This window comes from Cherax quadricarinatus, unplaced genomic scaffold (assembly GCF_038502225.1).
Source record: "Cherax quadricarinatus isolate ZL_2023a unplaced genomic scaffold, ASM3850222v1 Contig2047, whole genome shotgun sequence".
Taxonomy (NCBI): Eukaryota; Metazoa; Arthropoda; class Malacostraca; order Decapoda; family Parastacidae; genus Cherax; species Cherax quadricarinatus.
Window position 1 is genome coordinate 30,082 of NW_027197073.1, and position 13,700 is coordinate 43,781.

Below are 13,700 nucleotides of genomic sequence, written 5' to 3' on the forward strand. Positions count from 1 at the left end.
GGCCATCTGTGGGCCAGAGGGTGATATTGGGGCCATCTGTGGGCCAGAGGGTGATGTTGGGACCTTATGTGGGCCAGAGGGTGATGTTGGGGCCATCTGTGGGCCAGAGGGTGATGTTGGGGCCATCTGTGGGCCAGAAGGTGATGTTGGGGCTATCTGTGGGCCAGAGGGTGATGTTGGGGCCATCTGTGGGCCAGAGGGTGATGTTGGGGCCATCTGTGGGCCAGAGGGTGATGTTGGGGCCATCTGTGGGCCAGGGGGTGATGTTGGGGCTATCTGTGGGCCAGAGGGTGATGTTGGGGCCATCTGTGGGCCAGAGGGTGATGTTGGGGCCATCTGTGGGCCAGAGGGTGATGTTGGGGCCATCTGTGGGCCAGAGGGTGATGTTGGGGCTATCTGTGGGCCAGAGGGTGATGTTGGGGCCATCTGTGGGCCAGAGGGTGATGTTGGGGCCATCTGTGGGCCAGAGGGTGATGTTGGGGCTATCTGTGGGCCAGAGGGTGATGTTGGGGCCATCTGTGGGCCAGAGGGTGATGTTGGGGCCATCTGTGGGCCAGAGGGTGATGTTGGGGCCATCTGTGGGCCAGAGGGTGATGTTGGGGCCATCTGTGGGCCAGAGGGTGATGTTGGGGCCATCTGTGGGCCAGAGGGTGATGTTGGGGCCATCTGTGGGCCAGGGGGTGATGTTGGGGCCATCTGTGGGCCAGAGGATGAAAATTGGGGCCATCTGAGGGACTGATCCCCTACGTTCCACTTTATATCTCTATCGGAAACAATCCATAGACATAGAAATTGATTTAGACAAATTTCTAAGGAGGTTTTGTGACTGGTTTCTAAATTTGGTTTAATTATAATCTTTGATGGTTTTATATGTTTTTATAGGTTTAAAATTAGGGTCAATGAGAATGTCAACACAGATTGAAGTTGGTCCAGTGGTCCAGTGGTCCACTGGTCCATTGGTCCATTGGTCCTGCTGTTGAGTGGTCCATTGGTCCTGTTGTTGAGTGGCCTAATGGTCCTGTGTTCCACTGGTCCAGTAGTTCTGTGGTCCACTGGTTCAGTGGTTCTCTCCTTCAGTGGTCCTGTGGTCCTCTGGTCCAGTTGTCCTGTGATCCACTGGCCCATTAGTCCTGTTCTGCAGTGGTCGTGTGGTCAACTGGTCCAATGGTTCTGTGGTCTACTGGTACAGTGGTCTTGCGGCCCTCTGGTCCTGTTTGTGGTCCATTGGTCCAGTATTCCTGTGGTCCACTGGTAGTGTTGTCCACTGATCCTGTGATCCACTGGTCCTGTACTCCACTGGTCCTGTGGTCCACTGGTCCCGTGGTCCATTGATCCTGTGGCTAACAGGTCCATTGATTCACTGGTCCAGTGGTCCTCTAATCCTGTCGTTCTGTGGTTCTGTGGTCCACTGATCCTGTGATTTTGTGGTCCTGTGGTCCACTGATCCTGTAATTCTGTGGTCCTGTGGTCCACTAATCCTGTGGTTCTGTGGTCCTGTGGTCCACTGATCCTGTGGTTCTGTGGTCCTGTGGCCCACTGATCCTGTAATTCTGTGGTCCTGTGGTCCACTGATCCTGTGGTTCTGTGGTCCTGTGGTCCACTGATCCTGTGGTTCTGTTGTCCTGTAGTCGACTGGCCAACTGGTCCTGCGGTCCTGTCGTGGTCTTGGACCAGTTACACACCACGTAGCGAGGTGAAGAAAGATGTCAGTGTTGGACCACGGGCCCCGCGGTCCATGGACCTCTTCGGTCCACCAGGAGTAAGCCTGAGCCTCATGTCGCTCCACATACTGTCATGTCCCAACACACGACGCCCTGCGGGTTTAACGCATCAACATTACACCTCATTACACTACCATTATCATTAATACACTATTACCATCATAGAAGAACGAAACGTCTGGCGACGTTTAGGACCGACATGGATCATTAACTAGTCACAGAGAAACGAGAAAGGAAGGGGACCAGTGTATATACGAGGGAGGGAAGGGAGTGGTAGAACAAGAAGTGGGAGTTGTATACTGGTAGTAGTAGTAGTAGTAGTAGTAGTAATAGTAGTAGTAGTAGTAGTAGTAGTAGTAGTAGTAGTAGTAGTAGTAGTAATAGTAGTAGTAGTAGTAGTAGTAGTAGTAGTAGTAGTAATAGTAGTAGTAGTAGTAGTAGTAGTAGTAGTAATAGTAGTAGTAGTAGTAGTAGTAGTAGTAGTAGTAATAGTAGTAGTAGTAGTAGTAGTAGTAGTAGTAGTAGTAGTAGTAGTAGTAGTAGTAGTAGTAGTAGTATAGTAGTAGTAGTAGTAGTAGTAGTAGTAGTAGTAATAGTAGTAGTAGTAGTAGTAGTAGTAGTAGTAGTAGTAGTAGTAGTAGTAGTAGTAGTAGTAGTAGTAATAGTAGTAGTAGTAGTAGTAGTAGTAGTAGTAATAGTAGTAGTAGTAGTAGTAGTAGTAGTAGTAGTAATAGTAGTAGTAGTAGTAGTAGTAGTAGTAGTAGTAGTAGTAATAGTAGTAGTAGTAGTAGTAGTAGTAGTAGTAAGTCTAGGAGCTAGAGAGGTAAAGTTCGAAGAGGGTGGAACACCTACACATTGGACAGAACACACCCAGGACAGAACCCCCTAGACCAGAACCCTCTACAAAAGAACCCCAAAGATCAAAACCCCTAGAACAGACCCCACTACAACAGAACACCATAGATCAGAACCCCTACAACAGAACCGCATAGATCAGAACCCCTAGAACAGACTCCCTTACAACAGAACCCCATTGATCAGAACCCCTAGAACAGACTCCCCTACAACAGAACCCCATAGATCAGAACCTTTACAACAGACTCCCCTACAACAGAACCCCATAGATCAGAACCCCTAGAACAGACTCCCCTACAGAAGAACCCCCTAGAACAGAACCCCCTAGAAGAGAACCCCCTAGAACAGAATCCCCTAGAACAGAACCCTAGAACAGAACCCCTACAACAGAACCCCCTACAGCAGCCCCCTAAAATAGAACCCCACAGCAGAACCCCCTAGAACAGAACCCTACAACAGAAGATACAGACCAAGTCAGGAATGTTGTCAAGTCTGGAGGAGTTAACAGTGAAGTCAGAGAGGATGGTGTCAAGTCATTATCATCATCATTGTTACACTGTCAGCATTATTATGACACTGTCATCATTATATTGTCATCATCATTACACTGTCATCATCATTACACTGTCATCATCATTATATTGTCATCATCATTACACAGTCATCATCATTACACAGTCATCATCATTACACTGTCATCATCATTACACTGTCATTATCATTATATTGTCATCATCATTACACAGTCATCATCATTACACAGTCATCATCATTACACTGTCATCATCATTACACTGTCATCATCATTACACTGTCATCATCATTACACAGTCATCATCATTACACAGTCATCATCATTACACAGTCATCATCATTACACAGTCATCATCATTACACAGTCATCATCATTACACAGTCATCATCATTACACAGTCATCATCATTACACTGTCATCATCATTATATTGTCATCATCATTACACTGTCATCATCATTACACAGTCATCATCATTACACAGTCATCATCATTACACAGTCATCATCATTACACAGTCATCATCATTACACTGTCATCATCATTACACAGTCATCATCATTACACAGTCATCATCATTACACAGTCATCATCATTACACAGTCATCATCATTACACAGTCATCATCATTACACTGTCATCATCATTACACAGTCATCATCATTACACAGTCATCATCATTACACAGTCATCATCATTACACAGTCATCATCATTACACTGTCATCATCATTACACTGTCATCATCATTATATTGTCATCATCATTACACAGTCATCATCATTACACTGTCATCATCATTACACAGTCATCATCATTACACTGTCATCATCATTACACTGTCATCATCATTATATTGTCATCATCATTACACAGTCATCATCATTACACTGTCATCATCATTACACAGTCATCATCATTACACTGTCATCATCATTACACTGTCATCATCATTACACTGTCATCATCATTATATTGTCATCATCATTACACAGTCATCATCATTACACAGTCATCATCATTACACAGTCATCATCATTACACAGTCATCATCATTACACAGTCATCATCATTACACAGTCATCATCATTACACAGTCATCATCATTACACAGTCATCATCATTACACAGTCATCATCATTACACAGTCATCATCATTACACAGTCATCATCATTACACAGTCATCATCATTACACTGTCTTTGCTGTATCATTTCTGTCTCACCTGGAGTATGTGAGTGGAAGGTGGAGTTGCCGTTGCCGTTGCTGTTACTGTTACTGTTGTTGCTGACGCTGCTGTAACTGGTGGCACTGGCTTTCCTGCTGTAACTGCTTCTACTACTACCACTCCTGCTGTAACTGCTGTTACTACTGGTACTGGTCCTCCTGCTGCTGCTACAGCAGGCGCCCATCCTGCCTGCTGTAGCAGCTACAGGCAGCTCCTCCTGTATCCTGAAACAAACGACTGTATATTACTGTTAATTACTGTGTCAACAATCAGATATATCTATCTATCTATCTATTTATATATATATATATATATATATATATATATATATATATATATATATATATATATATATATATATATATATATATATATATATATATATATTGAAAAGTCTGTGAATAATATTTATGCATTCTGTCTGTCCTCCAGTGCATCCAGGTCCATGTTATAGTGGTCCAGTAGTTGTGAGAGGCAGGAGTGACCATCCAAGACCATGTCATAATGGTCCAGTAGTTGTGAGAGGCAGGAGTGACCATCCAAGACCATGTCATAGTGGTCCAGTAGTTGTGAGAGGCAGGAGTGACCATCCAAGACCATGTCATAGTGGTCCAGTAGTTGTGAGAGGCAGGAGTGACCATCCAAGACCATGTCATAGTGGTCCAGTAGTTGTGAGAGGCACGAGCGACCATCCAAGACCATGTCATAGTGGTCCAGTAGTTGTGAGAGGCAGGAGTGACCATCCAAGACCATGTCATAGTGGTCCAGTAGTTGTGAGAGGCAGAAGTGACCATCCAAGACCATGTCATAGTGGTCCAGTAGTTGTGAGAGGCAGGAGTGACCATCCAAGACCATGTCATAGTGGTCCAGAAGTTGTGAGAGGCAGGAGTGACCATCCAAGACCATGTCATAGTGGTCCAGTAGTTGTGAGAGGCACGAGCGACCATCCAAGACCATGTCATAGTGGTCCAGTAGTTGTGAGAGGCAGGAGTGACCATCCAAGACCATGTCATAGTGGTCCAGTAGTTGTGAGAGGCAGAAGTGACCATCCAAGACCATGTCATAGTGGTCCAGTAGTTGTGAGAGGCAGGAGTGACCATCCAAGACCATGTCATAGTGGTCCAGAAGTTGTGAGAGGCAGGAGTGACCATCCAAGACCATGTCATAGTGGTCCAGTAGTTGTGAGAGGCAGGAGCGACCATCCAAGACCATGTCATAGTGGTCCAGTAGTTGTGAGACTGTGGGATGACCCCTGTGTCTAGACTGTGGGATAACCCCTGTGTCTAGACTGTGGGATGACCACTCTGTCTAGACTGTGGGATGACCCTCTTAAGACTGTAGGATGACCCCCTTTAGACTGTGGGATGACCCCTGTGTCTAGACTGTGGGATGACCCCTGTGTCTAGACTGTGGGATAACCCCTGTGTCTAGACTGTGGGATGACCACTCTGTCTAGACTGTGGGATGACCCCTGTGTCTAGACTGTGGGATAACCCCTGTGTCTAGACTGTGGGATGACCCCTGTGTCTAGACTGTGGGATGACCCCTGTGTCTAGACTGTGGGATGACCCTTGTGTCTAGACTGTGGGATGACCCCTGTGTCTAGACTGTGGGATAACCCCTGTGTCTAGACTGTGGGATGACCACTGTGTCTAGACTGTGGGATGACCCCTATGTCTAGACTGTGGGATTACCCTTGTGTCTAGACTGTGGGATGACCCCTATGTCTAGACTGTGGGGTTACCCTTGTGTCTAGACTGTGGGATGACCCCTGTGTCTAGACTGTAGAATAACCCCTGTGTCTAGACTGTGGGATGACCCCTGCGTCTAGACTGTGAGATGAACCCTATGTCTTGAATGTGGGATTACCCTTGCGTCTAGACTGTGGGATGACCCCTGTGTCTAGGCTGTGGGATGACCCCTGTATCTAGACTGTGGGACGACCCCTGTGTCTAGGCTGTGGGACGACCCATGTGTCTAGACTGTGGGATGACCCCTGTGTCTAGACTGTGGGATAACCCCTGTGTCTAGACTGTGGGATGACCCCTGTGTCTAGACTGTGGGATGACCCCTGTGTCTAGACTGTGGGATGACCCCTGTGTCTAGATTGTGGGATGACCCCTGTGTCTAGACTGTGGGATGACCCCTGTGTCTAGACTGTGGGATGATCCCTGTGTCTAGACTGTGAGATGACCCCTGTGTCTAGACTGTGGGATGACCCCTGTGTCTAGACTGTGGGATGACCCCTGTGTCTAGACTGTGGGATGACCCCTGTGTCTAGACTGTGGGATGATCCCTGTGTCTAGACTGTGGGATGATCCCTGTGTCTAGACTGTGGGATGACCCCTGTGTCTAGACTGTGGGATGACCCCTGTGTCTAGACTGTGGGATGATCCCTGTGTCTAGACTGTGGGATGACCCCTGTGTCTAGACTGTGGGATGACCCCTGTGTCTAGACTGTGGGATGACCCCTGTGTCTAGACTGTGGGATGACCCCTGTGTCTAGACTGTGGGATGACCCCTGTGTCTAGACTGTGGGATGATCCCTGTGTCTAGACTGTGGGATGACCCTTGTGTCTAGACTGTGGGATGATCCCTGTGTCTAGACTGTGGGATGATCCCTGTGTCTAGATTGTGGGATGACCCTTGTGTCTAGACTGTGGGATGATCCCTGTGTCTAGACTGTGGGATGATCCCTGTGTCTAGACTGTGGGATGACCCCTGTGTCTAGACTGTGGGGTGACCCCTGTGTCTAGACTGTGGGATGACCCCTGTTTCTAGACTGTGGGATGACCCCTGTGTCTAGACTGTGGGATGACCCCTGTGTCTAGACTGTGGGATGATCCCTGTGTCTAGACTGTGGGATGACCCCTGTGTCTAGACTGTGGGATGACCCCTGTGTCTAGACTGTGGGATGACCCCTGTGTCTAGACTGTGGGATGACCCCTGTGTCTAGACTGTGGGATGATCCCTGTGTCTAGACTGTGGGATGACCCCTGTGTCTAGACTGTGGGATGACCCCTGTGTCTAGACTGTGGGATGACCCCTGTGTCTAGACTGTGGGATGACCCCTGTGTCTAGATTGTGGGATGACCCCTGTGTCTAGACTGTGGGATGACCCCTGTGTCTAGACTGTGGGATGATCCCAGTGTCTAGACTGTGGGATGATCCCTGTGTCTAGACTGTGGGATGACCCCTGTGTCTAGACTGTGGGATGACCCCTGTGTCTAGACTGTGGGATGACCCCTGTGTCTAGACTGTGGGATGACCCCTGTGTCTAGACTGTGGGATGATCCCTGTGTCTAGACTGTGGGATGATCCCTGTGTCTAGACTGTGGGATGACCCCTGTGTCTAGACTGTGGGATGACCCCTGTGTCTAGACTGTGGGATGACCCCTGTGTCTAGACTGTGGGATGATCCCTGTGTCTAGACTGTGGGATGACCCTTGTGTCTAGACTGTGGGATGACCCCTGTGTCTAGACTGTGGGATGACCCCTGTGTCTAGACTGTGGGATGACCCCTGTGTCTAGACTGTGGGATGATCCCTGTGTCTAGACTGTGGGATGACCCGTGTGTCTAGACTGTGGGATGATCCCTGTGTCTAGACTGTGGGATGATCCCTGTGTCTAGATTGTGGGATGACCCTTGTGTCTAGACTGTGGGATGATCCCTGTGTCTAGACTGTGGGATGATCCCTATGTCTAGACTGTGGGATGACCCCTGTGTCTAGACTGTGGGGTGACCCCTGTGTCTAGACTGTGGGATGACCCCTGTTTCTAGACTGTGGGATGACCCCTGTGTCTAGACTGTGGGATGACCCCTGTGTCTAGACTGTGGGATGATCCCTGTGTCTAGACTGTGGGATGACCCCTGTGTCTAGACTGTGGGATGACCCCTGTGTCTAGACTGTGGGATGACCCCTGTGTCTAGACTGTGGGATGACCCCTGTGTCTAGACTGTGGGATGATCCCTGTGTCTAGACTGTGGGATGACCCCTGTGTCTAGACTGTGGGATGACCCCTGTGTCTAGACTGTGGGATGACCCCTGTGTCTAGACTGTGGGATGACCCCTGTGTCTAGACTGTGGGATGACCCCTGTGTCTAGACTGTGGGATGACCCCTGTGTCTAGACTGTGGGATGACCCCTGTGTCTAGACTGTGGGATGATCCCTGTGTCTAGACTGTGGGATGATCCCTGTGTCTAGACTGTGGGATGACCCCTGTGTCTAGACTGTGGGATGACCCCTGTGTCTAGACTGTGGGATGATCCCTGTGTCTAGACTGTGGGATGACCCCTGTGTCTAGACTGTGGGATGACCCCTGTGTCTAGACTGTGGGATGACCCCTGTGTCTAGACTGTGGGATGACCCCTGTGTCTAGACTGTGGGATGACCCCTGTGTCTAGACTGTGGGATGATCCCTGTGTCTAGACTGTGGGATGACCCTTGTGTCTAGACTGTGGGATGATCCCTGTGTCTAGACTGTGGGATGATCCCTGTGTCTAGATTGTGGGATGACCCTTGTGTCTAGACTGTGGGATGATCCCTGTGTCTAGACTGTGGGATGATCCCTGTGTCTAGACTGTGGGATGACCCCTGTGTCTAGACTGTGGGGTGACCCCTGTGTCTAGACTGTGGGATGACCCCTGTTTCTAGACTGTGGGATGACCCCTGTGTCTAGACTGTGGGATGACCCCTGTGCCTAGACTGTGGGATGACCCCTGTGTCTAGACTGTGGGATGACCCCTGTGTCTAGACTGTGGGATGACCCCTGTGTCTAGACTGTGGGATGATCCCTGTGTCTAGACTGTGGGATGACCCTTGTGTCTAGACTGTGGGATGACCCCTGTGTCTAGACTGTGGGATGACCCCTGTGTCTAGACTGTGGGATGACCCCTGTGTCTAGACTGTGGGATGACCCCTGTGTCTAGACTGTGGGATGACCCCTGTGTCTAGACTGTGGGATGACCCCTGTGTCTAGACTGTGGGATGATCCCTGTGTCTAGACTGTGGGATGACCCTTGTGTCTAGACTGTGGGATGACCCCTGTGTCTAGACTGTGGGATGATCCCTGTGTCTAGACTGTGGGATAACCCCTGTGTCTAGACTGTGGGATGATCCCTGTGTCTAGACTGTGGGATGACCCTTGTGTCTAGACTGTGGGGTGACCCCTGTGTCTAGACTGTGGGATGATCCCTGTGTCTAGACTGTGGGATGACCCCTGTGTCTAGACTGTGGGATGATCCCTGTGTCTAGACTGTGGGATGATCCCTGTGTCTAGACTGTGGGATGACCCCTGTGTCTAGACTGTGGGATGACCCTTGTGTCTAGACTGTGGGATGACCCCTGTGTCTAGACTGTGGGATGATCCCTGTGTCTAGACTGTGGGATGACCCCTGTTTCTAGACTGTGGGATGACCCCTGTGTCTAGACTGTGGGATGATCCCTGTGTCTAGACTGTGGGATGACCCCTGTTTCTAGACTGTGGGATGACCCCTGTGTCTAGACTGTGGGATGACCCCTGTGTCTAGACTGTGGGATGACCCCTGTGTCTAGACTGTGGGATGATCCCTGTGTCTAGACTGTGGGATGACCCCTGTGTCTAGACTGTGGGATGACCCCTGTGTGTAGACTGTGGGATGACCCCTGTGTCTAGACTGTGGGATGACCCCTGTGTCTAGACTGTGGGATGGTCCCTGTGTCTAGACTGTGGGATGACCCCTGTGTCTAGACTGTGGGATGATCCCTGTGTCTAGACTGTGGGATGATCCCTGTGTCTAGACTGTGGGATGACCCCTGTGTCTAGACTGTGGGATGACCCCTGTGTCTAGACTGTGGGATGACCCCTGTGTCTAGACTGTGGGATGACCCCTGTGTCTAGACTGTGGGATGACCCCTGTGTCTAGACTGTGGGATGACCCCTGTGTCTAGACTGTGGGATGACCCCTGTGTCTAGACTGTGGGATGACCCCTGTGTCTAGACTGTGGGATGACCCCTGTGTCTAGACTGTGGGATGACCCCTGTGTCTAGACTGTGGGATGACCCTTGTGTCTAGACTGTGGGATGACCCCTGTGTCTAGACTGTGGGATGACCCCTGTGTCTAGACTGTGGGATGACCCTTGTGTCTAGACTGTGGGATGACCCCTGTGTCTAGACTGTGGGATGACCCCTGTGTCTAGACTGTGGGATGACCCCTGTGTCTAGACTGTGGGATGACCCCTGTGTCTAGACTGTGGGATGACCCCTGTGTCTAGACTGTGGGATGACCCCTGTGTCTAGACTGTGGGATGACCCTTGTGTCTAGACTGTGGGATGACCCCTGTTTCTAGACTGTGGGATGACCCCTGTGTCTAGACTGTGGGATGACCCCTGTGTCTAGACTGTGGGATGACCCTTGTGTCTAGACTGTGGGATGACCCCTGTGTCTAGACTGTGGGATGACCCCTGTGTCTAGACTGTGGGATGACCCTTGTGTCTAGACTGTGGGATGACCCCTGTTTCTAGGCTCCTCCACAGTATATATAAGGGATTTCTTGCAGTTCTTGATGAACACAGAGTTCCAAGAGTCTGGACCTGGGGCAGAGTGCATGGCGTGTTCTCAATGTTTTTTTCGAAGTCCAGTGGTGTTAATGTTATATCAGAAATTCTGGAAATATCAACCAAATTTTAAGTCTAGGTCATGAAAAATTCATTTAAATTGCCGACCCTTCGTCTGATTAACAGTTTCACTCAACACAGAGTGAAACTGAGATTTCAGTATCTCACTCATGTCTTTGTTGTCATCAGTTTAAGGTCCCATCATGACTAAAGAAGAATGTGGTTTTTGCCTTGTTTTTGGCTTACGAAAAGAAATACTTTGGATTGTTTTCAATTCCATTTACGTCTTTTAATTTCTTCCAGTGTTCTCTGGCACCTGTATGATTCCTTAAACTTAAGTTCGATATTTTCCATTTCTCTGGCCATTGTCTCCTTCCATGTTTCAGATAGACTGGTCCCTTTAGAGGCTCTGTGATTGTTTGCCTCTGCTGGTAGAGGGAGCGTCTCTCTTTTCCTGGTATACATCTTCTCTTCTTATTCCTTCTTATTCCTCAAGTGCCACAGATTTAATTCTTTCTAGACAGAGGTTCGAACCCATGTTGCTCAGGATATTTTCTCAGCGTATTTCGTATAACATACAAAATACTCAAAGGAATTATGGAACAGATACATATAAACTGTTAGAGAGGCGGGAAACAGGTACTGGAGGGCATGGCTGGATGTTAAAACACACAGATGATACACAGGGATGTCAGGAAGTATTTCTTCAGCCTCAGGCTGGTTACGAAGTGGAATGATCTTTGCGAAGAAGTGTTAGGGATAGTGTACATTCCTGGTTGACTTACCTTATAATCAAATGGTCGAGGAGTAGTGAATTGGAGTGGCCTGAAGTGACTTGAAGTGACCTGGAGTGACCAGGAGTAACTTGGGATGGCCCAGAGTGACCAGGAGTAACTTGGAGTGGCCTGAAGTGATTTGAAGTGACCTGGAGTGGCCAGGAGTAACTTGGGATGGCCCAGAGTGACTAGGAGTAACTTGGAGTGGCCTGAAGTGACTTGAAGTGACCTGGAGTGGCCAGGAGTAACTTGGGATGGCCCAGAGTGACCAGGAGTAACTTGGAGTGGCCTGAAGTTTCCTGGAGTGACCTTAAATGACCAGGAGTGACCTGAAATGATCTGAAGTGATCTGGAGTAACCTGAAGTAAACTGGAGTGACCTGGAGTGACCAGGAGTGACCTGAAGTGACCTGGAATTACTCGTATAGTTCAACAGAGACCAGTAGTAGTAACCTGGTATGAGCAGTGAGCACAGGTCTGGTCTGGGACCGACCTGAAGGAACAGTCACATCAGACAGCCACTACTGCTACACGCAGACTGAGGGATCAGTCCCCTCCAGTACCCTGGTTCATGAGAGAGGGGAGGAAGGAGAGGGGAGAGAGAGAGAGAGAGAGAGAGAGAGAGAGAGAGAGAGAGAGAGAGAGAGACCAGCCTTCGTGATGAGGGGAAAAGTGTTCTTGATATGAGGAAACGGAGCAACCCCCTCTTCCTCCTCCTCGAATCAAACACCATTACCACCCATTCCTCCATATGCTGAATGACCCCTACGGGCTTAGCGCTTCCTCATAAAGACAATAATGATTATTATTATTATTATTATTATTATTATTATTATTATTATTGTTATCATTATTATTATTATTATTATTATTATTATTATTATTATTATTATTTTTATTATTATTATTATTATTATTATTATTATTATTATTATTATTATTATTACGGCACTTTCGTATGTCAAGGGTAAATACATCTCCCCATGACCCATCCTTCCCTTTGTTAAGGGTCCCCTCCCCCTTATCCCTTAATTACAGCAGGAGACGATCAGTGATAATTACTAGAGAAGACTGACTGTTATATTGCGATGGTAGTGTTGATAGTGTGTGTGTGTGTGTGTGTGTGTGTGTGTGTGTGTGTGTGTGTGTGTGTGTGTGTGTGTGTGTGTGTGTGTGTGTGTGTGTGTGTGTGTGTGTGTGTGTGTGTGTGTGTGTGTGTGTGTGTGTGTGTGTGTGTGTGTGTGTGTGTGTATGTGTGTGTGTGTGTAGTGTGTGTGTGTGTGTATGTGTGTGTGTGTGTGTTTCAGAAGTACTTGTAACAAAGCCTAAGCCAGGCTACTACAACATCATACTGTCAGAAGTACTTGTAACCAAGCCTAAGCCAGGCTACTACAACATCATACTGTCAGAAGTACTTGTAACCAAGCCTAAGCCAGGCTACTACAACATCATACTGTCAGAAGTACTTGTAACCAAGCCTAAGCCAGGCTACTACAACATCACACTGTCAGAAGTACTTGTAACCAAGCCTAAGCCAGGCTACTACAACATCACACTGCCAGAAGTACTTGTAACCAAGGCTAAGCCAGGCTACTACAACATCACACTGTCAGAGTACTTGTACAAGCCTGTAACTGTCAGTACTTGTCTAAGCCAGGCTACTACAACATCACACTGTCAGAAGTACTTGTAACCAAGCCTAAGCCAGGCTACTACAACATCACACTGTCAGAAGTACTTGTAACCAAGCCTAAGCCAGGCTACTACAACATCACACTGTCAGAAGTACTTGTAACCAAGCCTAAGCCAGGCTACTACAACATCACACTGTCAGAAGTACTTGTAACCAAGCCTAAGCCAGGCTACTACAACATCACACTGTCAGAAGTACTTGTAACCAAGTCTAAGCCAGGCTACTACAACATCACACTGTCAGAAGTACTTGTAACCAAGCCTAAGCCAGGCTACTACAACATCACACTGTCAGAA

At 48.2% G+C, this 13,700-nt stretch overlaps 1 long non-coding RNA gene across 1 annotated transcript; it reads right to left on the reverse strand.

Moving 5' to 3' along the window:
• Positions 1 to 489: 489 nt before the first annotated feature.
• Positions 490 to 12,309, reverse strand: LOC138851775 (uncharacterized). The gene is made up of 3 exons (XR_011391392.1): positions 11,722 to 12,309; positions 4,335 to 4,561; positions 490 to 1,814 (listed from the first exon to the last, which is right to left on the reverse strand). It is a non-coding gene; the product is annotated as an uncharacterized lncRNA (long non-coding RNA).
• Positions 12,310 to 13,700: the final 1,391 nt, after the last annotated feature.